We start from the raw sequence: 26,542 nt of genomic DNA, 5'->3' as shown, positions 1-26,542 counted from the left end.
CAGCAGGGTCACCAGGGTGTGAAAACCATGTCATCTCAGTGAAATAAATACTAAGCATAGATCTAGAAATGGACAGATAATCATGACATTTGAAGAAAAAAATCTCTCTTGTGTTCGATTTTTTTGCAGTTTTGTTTTGTTTTGCCTAAAAAATATTGACACACAAAATGAATATAGTATTGAGGAATTTTTTGAACTTATGTTCAATACATTGGTTACTAGGATAATAATCTTATCACGTATTATTGGGTAAAATATTTCAAAAAGACGATGAAAATGTGAAAGTTTACGTGCGGTAGGTGCAACAGCATACCAACAGCTTATATGGCACGTCAGGTGGAAGCTAAAAAGTGGATCAAAGTCCATAAAAATTTGATTTAAAACCTTTATCCGACCTTCAACAACGAGCAAAATCACATGATAACGAATACTAATTATAAAAATGTAAACGATTAAAAAATGTATACCTTCGGCCTGATTTTTACTACAACTTTGATAAATACAAACATCACTAGACTCTTTTACAAGTGAGGCAAAATATATTCGTTCAAGGCCCCAAGAAGCTCGATCCAAAAAAAAAAAGAAGCTAAATCGTGCATTTTGAGCGTTTCCCAGACTCTTTCTTACTCTGAAAAGTATTTAATTTTTAGCTATTTTCAACAATGTTCTGGTCTCAAAGCAAATTATATAGAATCAATATGATTTAAGATATTTAGGTTTTAGGGAGAAACTCAAAAGACCGATATGTAGGATAAGGCAAAAATCGTTTTCCTCAAAATCATTAATACCAAATCAGTCTGTTCTTGTCTTGTATTATGTTTAGACTTTGGTGATTTTTTAGGACAACATTTTCATATAGTGACAGTCAAGGACGTATAACTAACGAAAATAAGTTGGTTTACAGTATTGTTAGTTATACGTCCTTGTGACAGTGCCGGAAGTATTGAAGTATTACTTTAAGTATATATATATATAGGGACCATCTTGGCTTTGTTTTATGGTATTAATGGTTCTTTCGTGTTGAAGACACTCCAGCGACTATCAAGATGAAGAGCAGGAAAAAAAACCTGACCATTGAAAATTTTTATTTTTCTATGTACTAGTATTGGGTTTGTGTTCGATTAAGTCCCGTCTGCAAGTTTACTCAATACTCATTTAGTTTCTATTACCGTATAAAGGGTCTGCACACGACTTAATGCAAGTTTAATCCTTCAATGCAAAAGGTCATATTGCAATACATTGTGTTTTTTTTTCCAAATGATTTGATGCCATAGCCGTAATTTCAAATATTCTTACAATTTAATGATTCGAAGTTTTTTTTTTAATTACTAGTAGACGAAAGGTATAATAAACGCAAGCTTAAAACAAAATTTCTAGATTTTCAAACGAAAATCAACACTTAGACTATAGTCATAAAGTAGGACAATAAATAAAAAAAGACAAACCCGGGTACAGATAAGACACATAACTGCAAACGATAGACCATTGAACACTGAAAACTTAAAGTTAATTAGAAATATGGGTCAAGAAAAACATACAGGCCGGTTTATCCCTTGAAAGCCAACATCCTTTGATCTACCGAAACTTACCTTTAAAATTATGTTGGCGTTTAAGGAATCGGTGCATTACGTTTGCGCGCATTACCATTACATTTGCGCGCAAAAATCATTACGTTTGCGCGCAGCTTTTGCTTACATTTGCGCGCATTTTTTGACAGATAAACTCAGGTAAAATATAATACAGGTCATAATACTTATTATTTATTAATTTGTTCAATTATTTATAACGTAAATATTTAATCCCCAAATGCGCGCAAACGTAGTGCGCCCTAAGGATTTTTTTTCTTTCTGCAGTGCCACATCATAAATACAAATGTACTAATGAGTTTTATACAATAGCGACATAAAATTACCAGAGTGATCTAAATTACAGATAGAGATTATAGTGTCAAGTTGACACTTCTAAGGACTAAAGACTAAAGGTTCACTCGATAGACGCAAATTTTAAACTTCAAAAATTAAGGTTAATCGAGCAAATTTATTAAATAATTGATTTTTACTTATTTTTTAATGAACACCGAGCTCATGAGGGTCTTAAATCTGATCTTATTGCTGTGTCCACAATTCTTTTTCTACGTATTTCGTGTATCGGTGTGGACAATTCAATGTTTATATCACATGACATTTCCGCGGGAAATTCTTCTATTGAGACCGTACGAATGGATGTGAATTTGGATTAATGCATATATATTGTGAAAGTGAAATAAATTGTTGATGATCACATTTTCTACAACACAGTTAGATGTCAGGTTTGTACACATTAAGTCTCAACTTTAGTCTATATTCTAAACTGAGCCAGTGAACTTACTGGTGAAGGCATTGTATGTACTCGAGATTCCGCCAATTTAGACGCACCCCTTGATTGACTGCAAGGGTACAGCGAATCCATGTACACTGGATACATGTGCTGCATAATCCCATCACATTTCAGACATTTCAACCAACAAAAAACTATTGAATATTTTATCAACTGACATATCTATTTTTATTTTATCTAATGTCAGTCATACCAACTGACAAACTCAGCGGAAACCGTGTATTCAATAACAATTTTATTTGTGTATTTTAGGGGTTGTTTGGTTGTTTACATTTTGAGTTGTATGATAAACGTATATATATGTTTGTATGTGTTTCTTAATGAAAACAGCTCAATTTTATGATACTTTATTATACAGAATCATGCCACACAGTTTGTTTACACTTGAGTGTGTCTAAATGACCCACATTACAGTCATGAAAATGGTATATCCCAATTTATTTATTCAATAAATTTGGTACAAATTTCCATTGTCTGTGTTTTTCTATAGAGTAAATGATGACTTGCATTAATCCATCAATCACTCTATTGGCACACACATGCTGATGTAGGGAAACAGAATCTGCCGAGGTTTGCCAATTGCTGTTTCCTAAAAATATATCACAACTTTCGATTTCTTCGTTTATTTCTGTAATCACGAAAGCAACCGAGGATGACAATATTGTAGGGCGCCATGTGCTGGTGTGTAAAAAATGTTCTATGTTTCATGCTAATTAACAAGTCTTTAAATTGCGCCCGGCCTTCGCAGATGAATTGTTTGAAGTCGGGTTGTACTAGTTCCTGTCAATATAATACTTCCATGGTTATATACATATATATACACATTAATGGATCTACAATCTGTCAATACCTGTATCTTGGCATTGCACAAGGTCATGTTTTATTTCTCTTGACTGTTAATGACGTCTTTACACTAATGGATGTGCGCAGATTGATAATTTAGTCTTAGATGCATGATTTTTTTATTAGTTGTTAGTGGCTTTGAACTAGCTGTCAGTTAACTGTGAGTACTCTCAGATCTGTTCCTAGTGTCTTTTTGTTGTTGGGATGTACAAGTACCCGGCCACATCCATTTGTATTTTTGTCCATCTGATGAGTTGAGCCTTTTTCAATTGATTTTTGTTGAGCCTGCGATTTTTGTTGCAGAAAGCTTGACATAGGGATAGTGATCCAGGGGCCACGGGGGGCATTAGCTAGCTTCTTAAAAGCTTTATATTTTAGAAGGTGGAAGACCTGTATGCTTCATACTCTGTATATAGATGCCTCATGTCACAAAGTTTCCCCCAGTCACATGTCCAATGTCTTTGACCTCATTTTCATTGTTCAGTGACTACTTGAAAAAAAAGTTATTTTTAGTAATGTTAAATTCTCTCTTATTATAAAATGTAAACTATTTCAACTAGTCACTTGTTCAGGTGGAACTTTTAAACCAGACGAAGAACAAAGTAACTACAATGTAGTTAATAAGTTCTGGAGAACTTTTCGGCTAGTTAGTTCTTTCCGCCTGGAACTTTCCAACGTCGGAACAAAAGAGCATTTACAATAACTTGGACATCATAAGTATACACAAGAAATTAATAAATTAAAATCAGAAGTATACACAAGAAATTAATAAAATTTAAAAAAATGTACAAAACAATTATGAAAAATAAATGTGATATACAGCAACAATCACCGCATTAGTGGGTCCTCACTATGGACAGGTACATACAGAATGTGGCGACTTAAACATCTTAACTGGCACAAAACTCTCCCCTAACATAGGACAGTGTATGTGTATAATCTCAGACATTGAATCTTTATCAATATAAATTGGAAATAACTTTTGAAAGTGGTAGGATTGCATAACATAAACATTACTGTACAAGCATTATTTGATACTTTAGAAATAGCTGAGAACAATGCCTGAGATAAATATTTTGACTAATTCTTTACCCTATTCATCTGAACGTGGCCAAGTTTGCCTTTGGGTTTTTGATTAACTGCCTATAGCACCCTTTGGTGCTTTGATTTTACTTTATTGACCTATGTTGTTCATCTCATTTCAGTTCTTGAATATGATATGACTAAAACCTGCAGTCACCTTACTTGGAAATGAGATGTATTTTGGAGAGCCAGATTATGGTAGCCCTAGGTATAGTCAGCTTTTTATTTATGATAAATGATTTGACAAGTTGCCTTTAAAAAAAAAAAGTCAATACGTGAACCTTAGAACTTTCTTTTGCTAATTATTTTAACTGAATTGTAAATTAAATCTCAGTAATTTCATTACCATGTGTGTGGAGGCTAACATTTTCTTTTTATTGTAAATCAGGATAATTATGGCATGTCGAGAGTGGTGTTAAATATGAAGAAGGGAGATAAGGGATGTGTTTATTTCATTAGTTCGTTTCTGGATGGTGTTAGCTTTCATTTTTAGCAGTTTGAATAGTCAAACTACTACCAATGGATGACACTTCTATGGTGTTTATTGGTAGAGGTAATATTACACCTTGATTCCCTTCAACACAGAGTATTTGAACCTATCTCACATATTTATTAATAAGACAGACAGATGCAAAAATTATTGTATATTAGATCATGTAATCTCTCAATGGGTCTTGTTGGAGAATTACACTTATTGATGATCAGTCGTAAGGAACATCAATTAATGTCTCCTATTGGTTGACCATTTCACAATGCCTCATTTATCATGTTTATTATTTCTAGATTAATTTAAAGAATTTTTGAAAGACTGAGGTACATTTGTCCATGTTTTGAATCTTTATTATTCTTTAAGAATTATATGTATGGGAATCTATTTTTTTTCTATATAGATTATCAACTATATCATTCATTACCATATACATGTAGCAGATATAAAGTGATCTGTATAAATTTCTTTATTGCCAATTTTTAAGGTGCTCTTAATTACAGGAAGCTAAAACAGATAAGAAGAATAAATGTTCCGAACGAACAATAATTAAGGTTTCAAATATTCCTCCATAGACTATATTTCTAACTTATAAATATGCTTGAACCTTAGGGGTTCACACAAAAAATCTTATTATTATCACACCCCATGCTACATAGGTTTTAACCATTTAGTCAGTCATTTTTCTTTCCTGTGTGCAGACTCCAAATCTTTAATTGGTTTTCAATATTAAACAGATAAAACTATGCCATAAGCTATTGATCTTAAATTCTAATTCATAAACTCAAACGAACATAAAATATTTATCAAATAACCACAAACTCTTGCATGGGAGACGCCACTTGCAGAGACAAGCGCACATTTTATTATAAATATGAGTATAATATTGTTGAAAGTTCATATATATATATATAAAGCTATTAAGCCGCTTGTACTGGTTTCCCCATACTTGTGGTCCACAAATCTGAAAATAAATAATATGATTAATAATATTATTTAATTTGAAAAATGCTACCACATGTACACTTTGACTGCAATGGCTCAAATGACTTTAAACCACCTGAGTTCACTTGTGCATGAACTCAATATTCCAATTGAACTGACCTTACTATAATTAAAGGGGCACTAGCTACGAGATATATAAAAAATCTGAAGTTTGATTTTTTTCTGTTCAATCAATAATAAAAGGGAAATAGTGAAATAACAATTCGCTTTTTGCAGCCAAAAAGGTTCAATTTTGTCAAATTACGCTAAGAAAAATTGATAATTAGTAATTCACTTGCAAGTGAATGAGTCGACCTCTTTAAATTCGTATTCATGTGAACTTCAATTTAACCCCTAGCTAGAGATTGGCAACGCATGCATTGTACGTGTACTGGTTATTTAAAGAAAAAGAATGTCAACAATGGAAGTGAAACTACGGTCAATCATTTGATTACTAATTCGATGCACATGAAATCATTCTTATACGGTTAAAAACAATGAGAAACATCTATTTTTAAAATCAAACAGACCTATAAAAATCCAATTGCACGTGTTGGTTTAATCTATTCATATCTTTATTTATGTTTACATCGCTTATATGGTCATCTGAGGTCAAATCGATAGTTAATTAGATGGCGTCTGGACTTAAATACACACGAAACGAACATATATATTATCTACCCCATGCTCTGTAAACTGTTTATTTTAAACTTTTGATAGTTTGGATAAATGTTTTACATTGTTATAAATCAAATATGAGAATTTGAGTCAAATCGGTGACCATGAATTTGACAGCTAGTGCCCCTTTAACCAAACACATGTTAACTATAAACAACATTTTACATGTTCCATTTTGTACAACTTTGATAAATACATTTCATATGGGGGACATTGATATGTAAGATTGCTTTATTAAGATTCTATCAGTTAGACCTAAACCAGAGAAGTTGTTTTTTTGATATATCTGTGAGCTAGCATGTTTATTCAGAAAGGAAAGATGACTTATCACAAGATACTTAAATAAGGGATATTCAAGTTTTTAATCACTATGAACTGAAAGACAAGACATTTTTTAAAAGCTAAAGGTGGTTGTTTTCATGAAGTTTAGACCAGTATTCAATGGGAGATAACTCTAATCACATTGAGGTTATTGATTTTTATGATAAACATTGATCATTGTTTTATCCAAAGTCAGCTGACTTGAATTTTCATGATTTGGTTTTACATAAAACTATAAATTATCAATTATAAAACATTTAAAACTAGTTAGAATTATTTTTGATCATAATTATTTAGGTATTTAAGATATTTATTTCAATGAGCTAATTTATGTGTAGACCTTCTCTTAATCTTGTTTCTTCATACAAAATTCTAATAAATATTTTTTCTTTTCAGCATTTCTATAAAGTGATAACATAACTTAAAGAAATTCAAAACTTTTCCTATATAACATTAACCATAGCCATGCTTACGTCAATTAAAGATAACTTTTTCATTTTTTTTATAACTGGTTATGATGTTGGATGCCAAATTTTTTAAACGAAACATTGGAATAGCATGGATCCCTCCCTATAAGCACACTAACTTCTTAGTGTATCCTACGTCATAGACCATATATTACAATGTAATATATTTTACTAACTTGTGAAGAAAATATTGATTGAAAATAATTAAACTCATCTCTACTCTGTATATACTATATATTGCATAAAGACTGCACCTGTACATGTACTGAAGACAAACACTGCACTTGCACTTGGACTGAAGACCAAAACACTGCACTTGGACTGAAGACAAAAACACTGCACTTGGACTGAAGACCAAAACACTGCACTTGGACTGAAGACCAAAACACTGCACATGGACTGAAGACCAAAACACTGCACTTGGACTGAAGACCAAAACACTGCATGTGGACTGAAGACACTACACCTGGACAAAATATCCAAGTTGAATGGGACTAGGGACCACTGGAACTAGCTCCTTCAAAAAGCATATTCATTATTGACCTCTTTATTGATGTGTTATGATGAAATCATGTTTTTGATAATTGCATTGATTAATGATCATGCCTTTAAATTTGGATTGACCTCGACCCAAGACTTATAGTTTCTCCTGAGTATAAATGAGTTTGCTCGTTGAAATTGTATAGAAAAAATTTCAATGAAATATTTACCATTTTGTTAACATTTGATAGCAAGGCTAATGGCTGGTGCACCAATATAGATTTTCATAATTGGCTCTAATTTAAAATTATTTTTTTTTAAATCGGAAAATTGCAACACCAATCAGTGTCTATTTAAAGTTGATAATTATTTATAGCTTTTGTTAAAGATACAGCCTTTTCTTTAATATATGTTGCCACTTTGGACTGAAGAAGATGGATTCATGGCAGAAAGGAGGAGTCAGTCAACCTGTATGTATTTTTTTGCAGTTTTTCTTAAAACTATGTTTCTATTTGATAGACATTAAGATCAATATTTTTCTGAACAGTTTTGGAAAAAAACTGCTTCATGTTAAATTGGGACTTGTGAAAGCAGACCACTGCAGAGAGCAAACTTGAGTTTCAAATTAAAAATGACATCAGTGATATTGTTGTCTTTTTTCAAAACTACCTCTACCGTTTTTTATTGGGAAAAATGAATATTTTGTATTGAAATTGGGAAATTTGTATATTTCATTCTTAACACATCTCCGATTTTTTGCTGACCTTTGCTGTCTTTTTTGCACTGTTTTTTCATGTATATTTTGGTTGTCAGACATTTTCAATCTGAAAGGTACTTTTCGGAGAGGGGAAAGAAACAGAAGCAATGATGGTACTTAATGCATTAAAAACTTCACGTGTTACAAACACCATGATGATTCTGATCAGAAAACCGGATCTCAAAAGTGCTTTCTACTATCAAAATAATAACATGAGTACGATATTTACAAACATTACTACCAATGCCATCACTGTTTGGGGAAAATGTAAATCTTTTTTGGAGGAATTTTAAGCCATTTTTTTTAGTAATTGGGAAATTTCTCTAGGGGAAAAGGCTGAATTTCGGCTGTAATTTGAGGCAAACAATATCACTGGACATTCAGTATGGGCTTTGCTTATTATTAAAGTTTACCTATAATTGTTAATTTCTGTGTCATTTTGGTCTCTTGTGGAGAGTTGTCTCATTGGCAATCATACCACATCTTCTTTCTTTATCAAGATTAAATTCTGAAAAATTGCAACAGGAGTCTGTATTTAAAGATGATATTAATTTATAGTTTTTTGTTGCAGGTAGACAGCCTCTACGTGGCCCGCCTACACAGATGAAGAGGAGGACACCACTCATGGCTTGGGCCTGGTTTTAACACATGGGTATTATTCCGTCATTACAGTTTTTCTTCAAACTTTGTTTATATTCGATAGGCAATAAGATCTGTTTTTTCCTGGAATAGTTTGAAAAAAAACAGAGGCTTTATTTATGTTAAAATGGGACTTTTAAAAGCAGTATTCACTCTGCGGAGAGCAAACTTTTGGTTTTGATTTAAAAATGCCATGGGGTTTGGACTTTGCTCATTGTTGAAGGCCGTACGGTTACCTATAATTGTTAGTTTCTGTGTCATTTTGGTCTCTTGCGGAGAGTTGTCTCTCATTGGCAATCATACCACATCTTCTTTCTTTATCAAGATTAAATTCTGAAAAATTGCAACAGGAAAGAGTCGGTATTTAAAGATGATATTAATTTATAGTTTTTTGTTGTAGGTAGATAGCCTCTACGTGGCCGGCCTGCACAGATGAAGAGGAGGGAGGACACCACACCACTCATGGCTTGGGCCTGGTTTTAACACGTGGGTATTATTCCGTCATTACAGTTTTTCTTCAAACTTTGTTTATATTCGATAGGCAATAAGATCTGTTTTTTCCTGGAATAGTTTGAAAAAAAACAGAGGCTTTATTTATGTTAAAATGGGACTTTTAAAAGCAGTATTCACTCTGCGGAGAGCAAACTTTTGGTTTTGATTTAAAAATGCCATGGGGTTTGGACTTTGCTCATTGTTGAAGGCCGTACGGTTACCTATAATTGTTAGTTTCTGTGTCATTTTGGTCTCTTGCGGAGAGTTGTCTCTCATTGGCAATCATACCACATCTTCTTTCTTTATCAAGATTAAATTCTGAAAAATTGCAACAGGAAAGAGTCGGTATTTAAAGATGATATTAATTTATAGTTTTTTGTTGCAGGTAGACAGCCTCTACGTGGCCAGCCTGCACAGATGAAGAGGAGGGAGGACACCACACCACTCATGGCTTGGTCCTGGTTTTAACACGTGGGTATTATTCCGTCATTACAGTTTTTCTTCAAACTTTGTTTATATTCAATAGGCAATAAGATCTGTTTTTTCCTGGAATAGTTTGAAAAAAAACAGAGGCTTTATTTATGTTAAAATGGGACTTTTAAAAGCAGTATTCACTCTGCGGAGAGCAAACATTTGGTTTTGATTTAAAAATGCCATGGGGTTTGGACTTTGCTCATTGTTGAAGGCCGTACGGTTACCTATAATTGTTAGTTTCTGTGTCATTTTGGTCTCTTGCGGAGAGTTGTCTCTCATTGGCAATCATACCACATCTTCTTTCTTTATCAAGATTAAGTTCTGAAAAATTGCAACAGGAAAGAGTCGGTATTTAAAGATGATATTAATTTATAGTTTTTTGTTGCAGGTAGACAGCCTCTACGTGGCCGGCCTGCACAGATGAAGAGGAGGGAGGACACCACACCACTCATGGCTTGGGCCTGGTTTTAACACGTGGGTATTATTCCGTCATTACAGTTTTTCTTCAAACTTTGTTTATATTCGATAGGCAATAAGATCTGTTTTTTTCTGGAATAGTTTGAAAAAAAACAGAGGCTTTATTTATGTTAAAATGGGACTTTTAAAAGCAGTATTCACTCTGCGGAGAGCAAACTTTTGGTTTTGATTTAAAAATGCCATGGGGTTTGGGCTTTGCTCATTGTTGAAGGCCGTACGGTTACCTATAATTGTTAGTTTCTGTGTCATTTTGGTCTCTTGCTGAGAGTTGTCTCTCATTGGCAATCATACCACATCTTCTTTCTTTATCAAGATTAAATTCTGAAAAAATGCAACAGGAAAGAGTCGGTATTTAAAGATGATATTAATTTATAGTTTTTTGTTGCAGGTAGACAGCCTCTACGTGGCCGGCCTGCACAGATGAAGAGGAGGGAGGACACCACACCACTCATGGCTTGGGCCTGGTTTTAACACGTGGGTATTATTCCGTCATTACAGTTTTTCTTCAAACTTTGTTTATATTCGATAGGCAATAAGATCTGTTTTTTCCTGGAATAGTTTGAAAAAAAACAGAGGCTTTATTTATGTTAAAATGGGACTTTTAAAAGCAGTATTCACTCTGCGGAGAGCAAACTTTTGGTTTTGATTTAAAAATGCCATGGGGTTTGGACTTTGCTCATTGTTGAAGGCCATACGGTTACCTATAATTGTTAGTTTCTGTGTCATTTTAGTCTCTTGCGGAGAGTTGTCTCTCATTGGCAATCATACCACATCTTCTTTCTTTATCAAGATTAAATTCTGAAAAATTGCAACAGGAAAGAGTCGGTATTTAAAGATGATATTAATTTATAGTTTTTTGTTGCAGGTAGACAGCCTCTACGTGGCCGGCCTGCACAGATGAAGAGGAGGGAGGACACCACACCACTCATGGCTTGGGCCTGGTTTTAACACGTGGGTATTATTCCGTCATTACAGTTTTTCTTCAAACTTTGTTTATATTCGATAGGCAATAAGATCTGTTTTTTCCTGGAATAGTTTGAAAAAAAACAGAGGCTTTATTTATGTTAAAATGGGACTTTTAAAAGCAGTATTCACTCTGCGGAGAGCAAACATTTGGTTTTGATTTAAAAATGCCATGGGGTTTGGACTTTGCTCATTGTTGAAGGCCGTACGGTTACCTATAATTGTTAGTTTCTGTGTCATTTTGGTCTCTTGCGGAGAGTTGTCTCTCATTGGCAATCATACCACATCTTCTTTCTTTATCAAGATTAAGTTCTGAAAAATTGCAACAGGAAAGAGTCGGTATTTAAAGATGATATTAATTTATAGTTTTTTGTTGCAGGTAGACAGCCTTTACGTGGCCGGCCTGCACAGATGAAGAGGAGGGAGGACACCACACCACTCATGGCTTGGGCCTGGTTTTAACACGTGGGTATTATTCCGTCATTACAGTTTTTCTTCAAACTTTGTTTATATTCGATAGGCAATAAGATCTGTTTTTTCCTGGAATAGTTTGAAAAAAACAGAGGCTTTATTTATGTTAAAATGGGACTTTTAAAAGCAGTATTCACTCTGCGGAGAGCAAACTTTTGGTTTTGATTTAAAAATGCCATGGGGTTTGGACTTTGCTCATTGTTGAAGGCCGTACGGTTACCTATAATTGTTAGTTTCTGTGTCATTTTGGTTTCTTGCGGAGAGTTGTCTCTCATTGGCAATCATACCACATCTTCTTTCTTTATCAAGATTAAGTTCTGAAAAATTGCAACAGGAAAGAGTCGGTATTTAAAGATGATATTAATTTATAGTTTTTTGTTGCAGGTAGACAGCCTCTACGTGGCCGGCCTGCACAGATGAAGAGGAGGGAGGACACCACACCACTCATGGCTTGGGCCTGGTTTTAACACGTGGGTATTATTCCGTCATTACAGTTTTTCTTCAAACTTTGTTTATATTCGATAGGCAATAAGATCTGTTTTTTCCTGGAATAGTTTGAAAAAAAACAGAGGCTTTATTTATGTTAAGATAGGGACTTTTGAAAGCAGTATTCACTCTGCGGAGAGCAAACTTTTGGTTTTGATTTAAAAATGCCATGGGGTTTGGACTTTGCTCATTGTTGAAGGCCGTACGGTTACCTATAATTGTTAGTTTCTGTGTCATTTTGGTCTCTTGCGGAGAGTTGTCTCTCATTGGCAATCATACCACATCTTCTTTCTTTATCAAGATTAAATTCTGAAAAATTGCAACAGGAAAGAGTCGGTATTTAAAGATGATATTAATTTATAGTTTTTTGTTGCAGGTAGACAGCCTCTACGTGGCCCGGCCTGCACAGATGAAGAGGAGGGAGGACACCACACCACTCATGGCTTGGGCAGGGTTTTCACACGTGGGTATTATTCCGTCATTACAGTTTTTCTTCAAACTTTGTTTATATTCGATAGGCAATAAGATCTGTTTTTTCTGGAATAGTTTGAAAAAAAACAGAGGCTTTATTTATGTTAAAATGGGACTTTTAAAAGCAGTATTCACTCTGCGGAGAGCAAACTTTTGGTTTTGATTTAAAAATGCCATGGGGTTTGGACTTTGCTCATTGTTGAAGGCCGTACGGTTACCTATAATTGTTAGTTTCTGTGTCATTTTGGTCTCTTGCGGAGAGTTGTCTCTCATTGGCAATCATACCACATCTTCTTTCTTTATCAAGATTAAATTCTGAAAAATTGCAACAGGAAAGAGTCGGTATTTAAAGATGATATTAATTTATAGTTTTTTGTTGCAGGTAGACAGCCTCTACGTGGCCCGGCCTGCACAGATGAAGAGGAGGGAGGACACCACACCACTCATGGCTTGGGCAGGGTTTTCACACGTGGGTATTATTCCGTCATTACAGTTTTTCTTCAAACTTTGTTTATATTCGATAGGCAATAAGATCTGTTTTTTCTGGAATAGTTTGAAAAAAAACAGAGGCTTTATTTATGTTAAAATGGGACTTTTAAAAGCAGTATTCACTCTGCGGAGAGCAAACTCTTGGTTTTGATTTAAAAATGCCATGGGGTTTGGACTTTGCTCATTGTTGAAGGCCGTACGGTTACCTATAATTGTTAGTTTCTGTGTCATTTTGGTCTCTTGCGGAGAGTTGTCTCTCATTGGCAATCATACCACATCTTCTTTCTTTATCAAGATTAAATTCTGAAAAATTGTAACAGGAAAGAGTCGGTATTTAAAGATGATATTAATTTATAGTTTTTTGTTGCAGGTAGACAGCCTCTACGTGGCCCGGCCTGCACAGATGAAGAGGAGGGAGGACACCACACCACTCATGGCTTGGGCAGGGTTTTCACACGTGGGTATTATTCCGTCATTACAGTTTTTCTTCAAACTTTGTTTATATTCGATAGGCAATAAGATCTGTTTTTTCTGGAATAGTTTGAAAAAAAACAGAGGCTTTATTTATGTTAAAATGGGACTTTTGAAAGCAGTATTCACTCTGCGGAGAGCAAACTTTTGGTTTTGATTTAAAAATGCCATGGGGTTTGGACTTTGCTCATTGTTGAAGGCCGTACGGTTACCTATAATTGTTAGTTTCTGTGTCATTTTGGTCTCTTGCGGAGAGTTGTCTCTCATTGGCAATCATACCACATCTTCTTTCTTTATCAAGATTATATTCTGAAAAATTGCAACAGGAAAGAGTCGGTATTTAAAGATGATATTAATTTATAGTTTTTTGTTGCAGGTAGACAGCCTCTACGTGGCCCGGCCTGCACAGATGAAGAGGAGGGAGGACACCACACCACTCATGGCTTGGGCAGGGTTTTCACACGTGGGTATTATTCCGTCATTACAGTTTTTCTTCAAACTTTGTTTATATTCGATAGGCAATAAGATCTGTTTTTTCTGGAATAGTTTGAAAAAAAACAGAGGCTTTATTTATGTTAAAATGGGACTTTTAAAAGCAGTATTCACTCTGCGGAGAGCAAACTTTTGGTTTTGATTTAAAAATGCCATGGGGTTTGGACTTTGCTCATTGTTGAAGGCCGTACGGTTACCTATAATTGTTAGTTTCTGTGTCATTTTGGTCTCTTGCGGAGAGTTGTCTCTCATTGGCAATCATACCACATCTTCTTTCTTTATCAAGATTAAATTCTGAAAAATTGCAACAGGAAAGAGTCGGTATTTAAAGATGATATTAATTTATAGTTTTTTGTTGCAGGTAGACAGCCTCTACGTGGCCCGGCCTGCACAGATGAAGAGGAGGGAGGACACCACACCACTCATGGCTTGGGCAGGGTTTTCACACGTGGGTATTATTCCGTCATTACAGTTTTTCTTCAAACTTTGTTTATATTCGATAGGCAATAAGATCTGTTTTTTCTGGAATAGTTTGAAAAAAAACAGAGGCTTTATTTATGTTAAAATGGGACTTTTAAAAGCAGTATTCACTCTGCGGAGAGCAAACTCTTGGTTTTGATTTAAAAATGCCATGGGGTTTGGACTTTGCTCATTGTTGAAGGCCGTACGGTTACCTATAATTGTTAGTTTCTGTGTCATTTTGGTCTCTTGCGGAGAGTTGTCTCTCATTGGCAATCATACCACATCTTCTTTCTTTATCAAGATTAAATTCTGAAAAATTGTAACAGGAAAGAGTCGGTATTTAAAGATGATATTAATTTATAGTTTTTTGTTGCAGGTAGACAGCCTCTACGTGGCCCGGCCTGCACAGATGAAGAGGAGGGAGGACACCACACCACTCATGGCTTGGGCAGGGTTTTCACACGTGGGTATTATTCCGTCATTACAGTTTTTCTTCAAACTTTGTTTATATTCGATAGGCAATAAGATCTGTTTTTTCTGGAATAGTTTGAAAAAAAACAGAGGCTTTATTTATGTTAAAATGGGACTTTTAAAAGCAGTATTCACTCTGCGGAGAGCAAACTCTTGGTTTTGATTTAAAAATGCCATGGGGTTTGGACTTTGCTCATTGTTGAAGGCCGTACGGTTACCTATAATTGTTAGTTTCTGTGTCATTTTGGTCTCTTGCGGAGAGTTGTCTCTCATTGGCAATCATACCACATCTTCTTTCTTTATCAAGATTAAATTCTGAAAAATTGTAACAGGAAAGAGTCGGTATTTAAAGATGATATTAATTTATAGTTTTTTGTTGCAGGTAGACAGCCTCTACGTGGCCCGGCCTGCACAGATGAAGAGGAGGGAGGACACCACACCACTCATGGCTTGGGCAGGGTTTTCACACGTGGGTATTATTCCGTCATTACAGTTTTTCTTCAAACTTTGTTTATATTCGATAGGCAATAAGATCTGTTTTTTCTGGAATAGTTTGAAAAAAAACAGAGGCTTTATTTATGTTAAAATGGGACTTTTAAAAGCAGTATTCACTCTGCGGAGAGCAAACTTTTGGTTTTGATTTAAAAATGCCATGGGGTTTGGACTTTGCTCATTGTTGAAGGCCGTACGGTTACCTATAATTGTTAGTTTCTGTGTCATTTTGGTCTCTTGCGGAGAGTTGTCTCTCATTGGCAATCATACCACATCTTCTTTCTTTATCAAGATTATATTCTGAAAAATTGCAACAGGAAAGAGTCGGTATTTAAAGATGATATTAATTTATAGTTTTTTGTTGCAGGTAGACAGCCTCTACGTGGCCCGGCCTGCACAGATGAAGAGGAGGGAGGACACCACACCACTCATGGCTTGGGCAGGGTTTTCACACGTGGGTATTATTCCGTCATTACAGTTTTTCTTCAAACTTTGTTTATATTCGATAGGCAATAAGATCTGTTTTTTCTGGAATAGTTTGAAAAAAAACAGAGGCTTTATTTATGTTAAAATGGGACTTTTAAAAGCAGTATTCACTCTGCGGAGAGCAAACTTTTGGTTTTGATTTAAAAATGCCATGGGGTTTGGACTTTGCTCATTGTTGAAGGCCGTACGGTTACCTATAATTGTTAGTTTCTGTGTCATTTTGGTCTCTTGCGGAGAGTTGTCTCTCATTGGCAATCATACCACATCTTCTTTCTTTATCAAGATTAAATTCTGAAAAATTGCAACAGGAAAGAGTCGGTATTTAAAGATGATATTAATTTATAGTTTTTTGTTGCAGGTAGACAGCCTCTACGTGGCCCGGCCTGCACAGATGAAGAGGAGGGAGGACACCACACCACTCATGGCTTGGGCAGGGTTTTCACACGTGGGTATTATTCCGTCATTACAGTTTTTCTTCAAACTTTGTTTATATTCGATAGGCAATAAGATCTGTTTTTTCTGGAATAGTTTGAAAAAAAACAGAGGCTTTATTTATGTTAAAATGGGACTTTTAAAAGCAGTATTCACTCTGCGGAGAGCAAACTCTTGGTTTTGATTTAAAAATGCCATGGGGTTTGGACTTTGCTCATTGTTGAAGGCCGTACGGTTACCTATAATTGTTAGTTTCTGTGTCATTTTGGTCTCTTGCGGAGAGTTGTCTCTCATTGGCAATCATACCACATCTTCTTTCTTTATCAAGATTAAATTCTGAAAAATTGTAACAGGAAAGAGTCGGTATTTAAAGATGATATTAATTTATAGTTTTTTGTTGCAGGTAGACAGCCTCTACGTGGCCCGGCCTGCACAGATGAAGAGGAGGGAGGACACCACACCACTCATGGCTTGGGCAGGGTTTTCACACGTGGGTATTATTCCGTCATTACAGTTTTTCTTCAAACTTTGTTTATATTCGATAGGCAATAAGATCTGTTTTTTCTGGAATAGTTTGAAAAAAAACAGAGGCTTTATTTATGTTAAAATGGGACTTTTAAAAGCAGTATTCACTCTGCGGAGAGCAAACTTTTGGTTTTGATTTAAAAATGCCATGGGGTTTGGACTTTGCTCATTGTTGAAGGCCGTACGGTTACCTATAATTGTTAGTTTCTGTGTCATTTTGGTCTCTTGCGGAGAGTTGTCTCTCATTGGCAATCATACCACATCTTCTTTCTTTATCAAGATTATATTCTGAAAAATTGCAACAGGAAAGAGTCGGTATTTAAAGATGATATTAATTTATAGTTTTTTGTTGCAGGTAGACAGCCTCTACGTGGCCCGGCCTGCACAGATGAAGAGGAGGGAGGACACCACACCACTCATGGCTTGGGCAGGGTTTTCACACGTGGGTATTATTCCGTCATTACAGTTTTTCTTCAAACTTTGTTTATATTCGATAGGCAATAAGATCTGTTTTTTCTGGAATAGTTTGAAAAAAAACAGAGGCTTTATTTATGTTAAAATGGGACTTTTAAAAGCAGTATTCACTCTGCGGAGAGCAAACTTTTGGTTTTGATTTAAAAATGCCATGGGGTTTGGACTTTGCTCATTGTTGAAGGCCGTACGGTTACCTATAATTGTTAGTTTCTGTGTCATTTTGGTCTCTTGCGGAGAGTTGTCTCTCATTGGCAATCATACCACATCTTCTTTCTTTATCAAGATTAAATTCTGAAAAATTGCAACAGGAAAGAGTCGGTATTTAAAGATGATATTAATTTATAGTTTTTTGTTGCAGGTAGACAGCCTCTACGTGGCCCGGCCTGCACAGATGAAGAGGAGGGAGGACACCACACCACTCATGGCTTGGGCAGGGTTTTCACACGTGGGTATTATTCCGTCATTACAGTTTTTCTTCAAACTTTGTTTATATTCGATAGGCAATAAGATCTGTTTTTTCTGGAATAGTTTGAAAAAAAACAGAGGCTTTATTTATGTTAAAATGGGACTTTTAAAAGCAGTATTCACTCTGCGGAGAGCAAACTTTTGGTTTTGATTTAAAAATGCCATGGGGTTTGGACTTTGCTCATTGTTGAAGGCCGTACGGTTACCTATAATTGTTAGTTTCTGTGTCATTTTGGTCTCTTGCGGAGAATTGTCTCTCATTGGCAATCATACCACATCTTCTTTCTTTATCAAGATTAAATTCTGAAAAATTGCAACAGGAAAGAGTCGGTATTTAAAGTGATTTAAAAATGCCATGGGGTTTGGACTTTGCTCATTGTTGAAGGCCGTACGGTTACCTATAATTGTTAGTTTCTGTGTCATTTTGGTCTCTTGCGGAGAGTTGTATCTCATTGGCAATCATACCACATCTTCTTTCTTTATCAAGATTAAATTCTGAAAAATTGCAACAGGAAAGAGTCGGTATTTAAAGATGATATTAATTTATAGTTTTTTGTTGCAGGTAGACAGCCTCTACGTGGCCCGGCCTGCACAGATGAAGAGGAGGGAGGACACCACACCACTCATGGCTTGGGCAGGGTTTTCACACGTGGGTATTATTCCGTCATTACAGTTTTTCTTCAAACTTTGTTTATATTCGATAGGCAATAAGATCTGTTTTTTCTGGAATAGTTTGAAAAAAAACAGAGGCTTTATTTATGTTAAAATGGGACTTTTAAAAGCAGTATTCACTCTGCGGAGAGCAAACTTTTGGTTTTGATTTAAAAATGCCATGGGGTTTGGACTTTGCTCATTGTTGAAGGCCGTACGGTTACCTATAATTGTTAGTTTCTGTGTCATTTTGGTCTCTTGCGGAGAGTTGTCTCTCATTGGCAATCATACCACATCTTCTTTCTTTATCAAGATTAAATTCTGAAAAATTGCAACAGGAAAGAGTCGGTATTTAAAGATGATATTAATTTATAGTTTTTTGTTGCAGGTAGACAGCCTCTACGTGGCCCGGCCTGCACAGATGAAGAGGAGGGAGGACACCACACCACTCATGGCTTGGGCAGGGTTTTCACACGTGGGTATTATTCCGTCATTACAGTTTTTCTTCAAACTTTGTTTATATTCGATAGGCAATAAGATCTGTTTTTTCTGGAATAGTTTGAAAAAAAACAGAGGCTTTATTTATGTTAAAATGGGACTTTTAAAAGCAGTATTCACTCTGCGGAGAGCAAACTTTTGGTTTTGATTTAAAAATGCCATGGGGTTTGGACTTTGCTCATTGTTGAAGGCCGTACGGTTACCTATAATTGTTAGTTTCTGTGTCATTTTGGTCTCTTGCGGAGAGTTGTCTCTCATTGGCAATCATACCACATCTTCTTTCTTTATCAAGATTAAATTCTGAAAAATTGCAACAGGAAAGAGTCGGTATTTAAAGATGATATTAATTTATAGTTTTTTGTTGCAGGTAGACAGCCTCTACGTGGCCCGGCCTGCACAGATGAAGAGGAGGGAGGACACCACACCACTCATGGCTTGGGCAGGGTTTTCACACGTGGGTATTATTCCGTCATTACAGTTTTTCTTCAAACTTTGTTTATATTCGATAGGCAATAAGATCTGTTTTTTCTGGAATAGTTTGAAAAAAAACAGAGGCTTTATTTATGTTAAAATGGGACTTTTAAAAGCAGTATTCACTCTGCGGAGAGCAAACTTTTGGTTTTGATTTAAAAATGCCATGGGGTTTGGACTTTGCTCATTGTTGAAGGCCGTACGGTTACCTATAATTGTTAGTTTCTGTGTCATTTTGGTCTCTTGCGGAGAGTTGTCTCTCATTGGCAATCATACCACATCTTCTTTCTTTATCAAGATTAAATTCTGAAAAATTGCAACAGGAAAGAGTCGGTATTTAAAGATGATATTAATTTATAGTTTTTTGTTGCAGGTAGACAGCCTCTACATGGCCCGGCCTGCACAGATGAAGAGGAGGGAGGACACCACACCACTCATGGCTTGGGCAGGGTTTTCACACGTGGGTATTATTCCGTCATTACAGTTTTTCTTCAAACTTTGTTTATATTCGATAGGCAATAAGATCTGTTTTTTCTGGAATAGTTTGAAAAAAAACAGAGGCTTTATTTATGTTAAAATGGGACTTTTAAAAGCAGTATTCACTCTGCGGAGAGCAAACTTTTGGTTTTGATTTAAAAATGCCATGGGGTTTGGACTTTGCTCATTGTTGAAGGCCGTACGGTTACCTATAATTGTTAGTTTCTGTGTCATTTTGGTCTCTTGCGGAGAGTTGTCTCTCATTGGCAATCATACCACATCTTCTTTCTTTATCAAGATTAAATTCTGAAAAATTGCAACAGGAAAGAGTCGGTATTTAAAGATGATATTAATTTATAGTTTTTTGTTGCAGGTAGACAGCCTCTACGTGGCCCGGCCTGCACAGATGAAGAGGAGGGAGGACACCACACCACTCATGGCTTGGGCAGGGTTTTCACACGTGGGTATTATTCCGTCATTACAGTTTTTCTTCAAACTTTGTTTATATTCGATAGGCAATAAGATCTGTTTTTTCTGGAATAGTTTGAAAAAAAACAGAGGCTTTATTTATGTTAAAATGGGACTTTTAAAAGCAGTATTCACTCTGCGGAGAGCAAACTTTTGGTTTTGATTTAAAAATGCCATGGGGTTTGGACTTTGCTCATTGTTGAAGGCCGTACGGTTACCTATAATTGTTAGTTTCTGTGTCATTTTGGTCTCTTGCGGAGAGTTGTATCTCATTGGCAATCATACCACATCTTCTTTCTTTATCAAGATTAAATTCTGAAAAATTGCAACAGGAAAGAGTCGGTATTTAAAGATGATATTAATTTATAGTTTTTTGTTGCAGGTAGACAGCCTCTACGTGGCCCGGCCTGCACAGATGAAGAGGAGGGAGGACACCACACCACTCATGGCTTGGGCAGGGTTTTCACACGTGGGTATTATTCCGTCATTACAGTTTTTCTTCAAACTTTGTTTATATTCGATAGGCAATAAGATCTGTTTTTTCTGGAATAGTTTGAAAAAAAACAGAGGCTTTATTTATGTTAAAATGGGACTTTTAAAAGCAGTATTCACTCTGCGGAGAGCAAACTTTTGGTTTTGATTTAAAAATGCCATGGGGTTTGGACTTTGCTCATTGTTGAAGGCCGTACGGTTACCTATAATTGTTAGTTTCTGTGTCATTTTGGTCTCTTGCGGAGAGTTGTCTCTCATTGGCAATCATACCACATCTTCTTTCTTTATCAAGATTAAATTCTGAAAAATTGCAACAGGAAAGAGTCGGTATTTAAAGATGATATTAATTTATAGTTTTTTGTTGCAGGTAGACAGCCTCTACGTGGCCCGGCCTGCACAGATGAAGAGGAGGGAGGACACCACACCACTCATGGCTTGGGCAGGGTTTTCACACGTGGGTATTATTCCGTCATTACAGTTTTTCTTCAAACTTTGTTTATATTCGATAGGCAATAAGATCTGTTTTTTCTGGAATAGTTTGAAAAAAAACAGAGGCTTTATTTATGTTAAAATGGGACTTTTAAAAGCAGTATTCACTCTGCGGAGAGCAAACTTTTGGTTTTGATTTAAAAATGCCATGGGGTTTGGACTTTGCTCATTGTTGAAGGCCGTACGGTTACCTATAATTGTTAGTTTCTGTGTCATTTTGGTCTCTTGCGGAGAGTTGTCTCTCATTGGCAATCATACCACATCTTCTTTCTTTATCAAGATTAAATTCTGAAAAATTGCTACAGGAAAGAGTCGGTATTTAAAGATGATATTAATTTATAGTTTTTTGTTGCAGGTAGACAGCCTCTACGTGGCCCGGCCTGCACAGATGAAGAGGAGGGAGGACACCACACCACTCATGGCTTGGGCAGGGTTTTCACACGTGGGTATTATTCCGTCATTACAGTTTTTCTTCAAACTTTGTTTATATTCGATAGGCAATAAGATCTGTTTTTTCTGGAATAGTTTGAAAAAAAACAGAGGCTTTATTTATGTTAAAATGGGACTTTTAAAAGCAGTATTCACTCTGCGGAGAGCAAACTTTTGGTTTTGATTTAAAAATGCCATGGGGTTTGGACTTTGCTCATTGTTGAAGGCCGTACGGTTACCTATAATTGTTAGTTTCTGTGTCATTTTGGTCTCTTGCGGAGAGTTGTCTCTCATTGGCAATCATACCACATCTTCTTTCTTTATCAAGATTAAATTCTGAAAAATTGCAACAGGAAAGAGTCGGTATTTAAAGATGATATTAATTTATAGTTTTTTGTTGCAGGTAGACAGCCTCTACGTGGCCCGGCCTGCACAGATGAAGAGGAGGGAGGACACCACACCACTCATGGCTTGGGCAGGGTTTTCACACGTGGGTATTATTCCGTCATTACAGTTTTTCTTCAAACTTTGTTTATATTCGATAGGCAATAAGATCTGTTTTTTCTGGAATAGTTTGAAAAAAAACAGAGGCTTTATTTATGTTAAAATGGGACTTTTAAAAGCAGTATTCACTCTGCGGAGAGCAAACTTTTGGTTTTGATTTAAAAATGCCATGGGGTTTGGACTTTGCTCATTGTTGAAGGCCGTACGGTTACCTATAATTGTTAGTTTCTGTGTCATTTTGGTCTCTTGCGGAGAGTTGTCTCTCATTGGCAATCATACCACATCTTCTTTCTTTATCAAGATTAAATTCTGAAAAATTGCAACAGGAAAGAGTCGGTATTTAAAGATGATATTAATTTATAGTTTTTTGTTGCAGGTAGACAGCCTCTACGTGGCCCGGCCTGCACAGATGAAGAGGAGGGAGGACACCACACCACTCATGGCTTGGGCAGGGTTTTCACACGTGGGTATTATTCCGTCATTACAGTTTTTCTTCAAACTTTGTTTATATTCGATAGGCAATAAGATCTGTTTTTTCTGGAATAGTTTGAAAAAAAACAGAGGCTTTATTTATGTTAAAATGGGACTTTTAAAAGCAGTATTCACTCTGCGGAGAGCAAACTTTTGGTTTTGATTTAAAAATGCCATGGGGTTTGGACTTTGCTCATTGTTGAAGGCCGTACGGTTACCTATAATTGTTAGTTTCTGTGTCATTTTGGTCTCTTGCGGAGAGTTGTCTCTCATTGGCAATCATACCACATCTTCTTTCTTTATCAAGATTAAATTCTGAAAAATTGCAACAGGAAAGAGTCGGTATTTAAAGATGATATTAATTTATAGTTTTTTGTTGCAGGTAGACAGCCTCTACGTGGCCCGGCCTGCACAGATGAAGAGGAGGGAGGACACCACACCACTCATGGCTTGGGCAGGGTTTTCACACGTGGGTATTATTCCGTCATTACAGTTTTTCTTCAAACTTTGTTTATATTCGATAGGCAATAAGATCTGTTTTTTCTGGAATAGTTTGAAAAAAAACAGAGGCTTTATTTATGTTAAAATGGGACTTTTAAAAGCAGTATTCACTCTGCGGAGAGCAAACTTTTGGTTTTGATTTAAAAATGCCATGGGGTTTGGACTTTGCTCATTGTTGAAGGCCGTACGGTTACCTATAATTGTTAGTTTCTGTGTCATTTTGGTCTCTTGCGGAGAGTTGTCTCTCATTGGCAATCATACCACATCTTCTTTCTTTATCAAGATTAAATTCTGAAAAATTGCAACAGGAAAGAGTCGGTATTTAAAGATGATATTAATTTATAGTTTTTTGTTGCAGGTAGACAGCCTCTACGTGGCCCGGCCTGCACAGATGAAGAGGAGGGAGGACACCACACCACTCATGGCTTGGGCAGGGTTTTCACACGTGGGTATTATTCCGTCATTACAGTTTTTCTTCAAACTTTGTTTATATTCGATAGGCAATAAGATCTGTTTTTTCTGGAATAGTTTGAAAAAAAAACAGAGGCTTTATTTATGTTAAAATGGGACTTTTAAAAGCAGTATTCACTCTGCGGAGAGCAAACTTTTGGTTTTGATTTAAAAATGCCATGTGGTTTGGACTTTGCTCATTGTTGAAGGCCGTACGGTTACCTATAATTGTTAGTTTCTGTGTCATTTTGGTCTCTTGCGGAGAGTTGTCTCTCATTGGCAATCATACCACATCTTCTTTCTTTATCAAGATTAAATTCTGAAAAATTGCAACAGGAAAGAGTCGGTATTTAAAGATGATATTAATTTATAGTTTTTTGTTGCAGGTAGACAGCCTCTACGTGGCCCGGCCTGCACAGATGAAGAGGAGGGAGGACACCACACCACTCATGGCTTGGGCAGGGTTTTCACACGTGGGTATTATTCCGTCATTACAGTTTTTCTTCAAACTTTGTTTATATTCGATAGGCAATAAGATCTGTTTTTTCTGGAATAGTTTGAAAAAAAACAGAGGCTTTATTTATGTTAAAATGGGACTTTTAAAAGCAGTATTCACTCTGCGGAGAGCAAACTTTTGGTTTTGATTTAAAAATGCCATGGGGTTTGGACTTTGCTCATTGTTGAAGGCCGTACGGTTACCTATAATTGTTAGTTTCTGTGTCATTTTGGTCTCTTGCGGAGAGTTGTCTCTCATTGGCAATCATACCACATCTTCTTTCTTTATCAAGATTAAATTCTGAAAAATTGCAACAGGAAAGAGTCGGTATTTAAAGATGATATTAATTTATAGTTTTTTGTTGCAGGTAGACAGCCTCTACGTGGCCCGGCCTGCACAGATGAAGAGGAGGGAGGACACCACACCACTCATGGCTTGGGCAGGGTTTTCACACGTGGGTATTATTCCGTCATTACAGTTTTTCTTCAAACTTTGTTTATATTCGATAGGCAATAAGATCTGTTTTTTCTGGAATAGTTTGAAAAAAAACAGAGGCTTTATTTATGTTAAAATGGGACTTTTAAAAGCAGTATTCACTCTGCGGAGAGCAAACTTTTGGTTTTGATTTAAAAATGCCATGGGGTTTGGACTTTGCTCATTGTTGAAGGCCGTGCGGTTACCTATAATTGTTAGTTTCTGTGTCATTTTGGTCTCTTGCGGAGAGTTGTCTCTCATTGGCAATCATACCACATCTTCTTTCTTTATCAAGATTAAATTCTAAAAAATTGCAACAGGAAAGAGTCGGTATTTAAAGATGATATTAATTTATAGTTTTTTGTTGCAGGTAGACAGCCTCTACGTGGCCCGGCCTGCACAGATGAAGAGGAGGGAGGACACCACACCACTCATGGCTTGGGCAGGGTTTTCACACGTGGGTATTATTCCGTCATTACAGTTTTTCTTCAAACTTTGTTTATATTCGATAGGCAATAAGATCTGTTTTTTCTGGAATAGTTTGAAAAAAAACAGAGGCTTTATTTATGTTAAAATGGGACTTTTAAAAGCAGTATTCACTCTGCGGAGAGCAAACTTTTGGTTTTGATTTAAAAATGCCATGGGGTTTGGACTTTGCTCATTGTTGAAGGCCGTACGGTTACCTATAATTGTTAGTTTCTGTGTCATTTTGGTCTCTTGCGGAGAGTTGTCTCTCATTGGCAATCATATCACATCTTCTTTCTTTATCAAGATTAAATTCTGAAAAATTGCAACAGGAAAGAGTTGGTATTTAAAGATGATATTAATTTATAGTTTTTTGTTGCAGGTAGACAGCCTCTACGTGGCCCGGCCTGCACAGATGAAGAGGAGGGAGGACACCACACCACTCATGGCTTGGGCAGGGTTTTCACACGTGGGTATTATTCCGTCATTACAGTTTTTCTTCAAACTTTGTTTATATTCGATAGGCAATAAGATCTGTTTTTTCTGGAATAGTTTGAAAAAAAACAGAGGCTTTATTTATGTTAAAATGGGACTTTTAAAAGCAGTATTCACTCTGCGGAGAGCAAACTTTTGGTTTTGATTTAAAAATGCCATGGGGTTTGGACTTTGCTCATTGTTGAAGGCCGTACGGTTACCTATAATTGTTAGTTTCTGTGTCATTTTGGTCTCTTGCGGAGAGTTGTCTCTCATTGGCAATCATACCACATCTTCTTTCTTTATCAAGATTAAATTCTGAAATATTGCAACAGGAAAGAGTCGGTATTTAAAGATGATATTAATTTATAGTTTTTTGTTGCAGGTAGACAGCCTCTACGTGGCCCGGCCTGCACAGATGAAGAGGAGGGAGGACACCACACCACTCATGGCTTGGGCAGGGTTTTCACACGTGGGTATTATTCCGTCATTACAGTTTTTCTTCAAACTTTGTTTATATTCGA

At 36.0% G+C, this 26,542-nt stretch overlaps 2 long non-coding RNA genes across 3 annotated transcripts; both read left to right on the top strand.

Moving 5' to 3' along the window:
* The first annotated feature begins 2,257 nt into the window (after positions 1–2,257).
* Positions 2,258–9,131, top strand: LOC143072511 (uncharacterized). Its single transcript, XR_012977215.1, has 4 exons — positions 2,258–2,308; positions 4,425–4,510; positions 7,169–8,189; positions 9,048–9,131. It is a non-coding gene; the product is annotated as an uncharacterized LOC143072511 (long non-coding RNA).
* A 384-nt stretch (positions 9,132–9,515) lies between these two features.
* Positions 9,516–11,516, top strand: LOC143070662 (uncharacterized). 2 transcript variants are annotated; one of them, XR_012976630.1, is made up of 5 exons: positions 9,516–9,601; positions 9,993–10,078; positions 10,470–10,555; positions 10,947–11,032; positions 11,424–11,516. It is a non-coding gene; the product is annotated as an uncharacterized LOC143070662 (long non-coding RNA). The 2 variants fall into 2 exon arrangements; XR_012976629.1 differs by lacking the exon at positions 9,993–10,078.
* The last annotated feature ends 15,026 nt before the right edge of the window (positions 11,517–26,542 follow it).

The sequence above is a fragment of the Mytilus galloprovincialis genome, chromosome 4, assembly GCF_965363235.1.
Source record: "Mytilus galloprovincialis chromosome 4, xbMytGall1.hap1.1, whole genome shotgun sequence".
NCBI classification, from domain to species: domain Eukaryota; kingdom Metazoa; phylum Mollusca; class Bivalvia; order Mytilida; family Mytilidae; genus Mytilus; species Mytilus galloprovincialis.
This window is presented reverse-complemented; position numbering and strand designations above follow the sequence as displayed.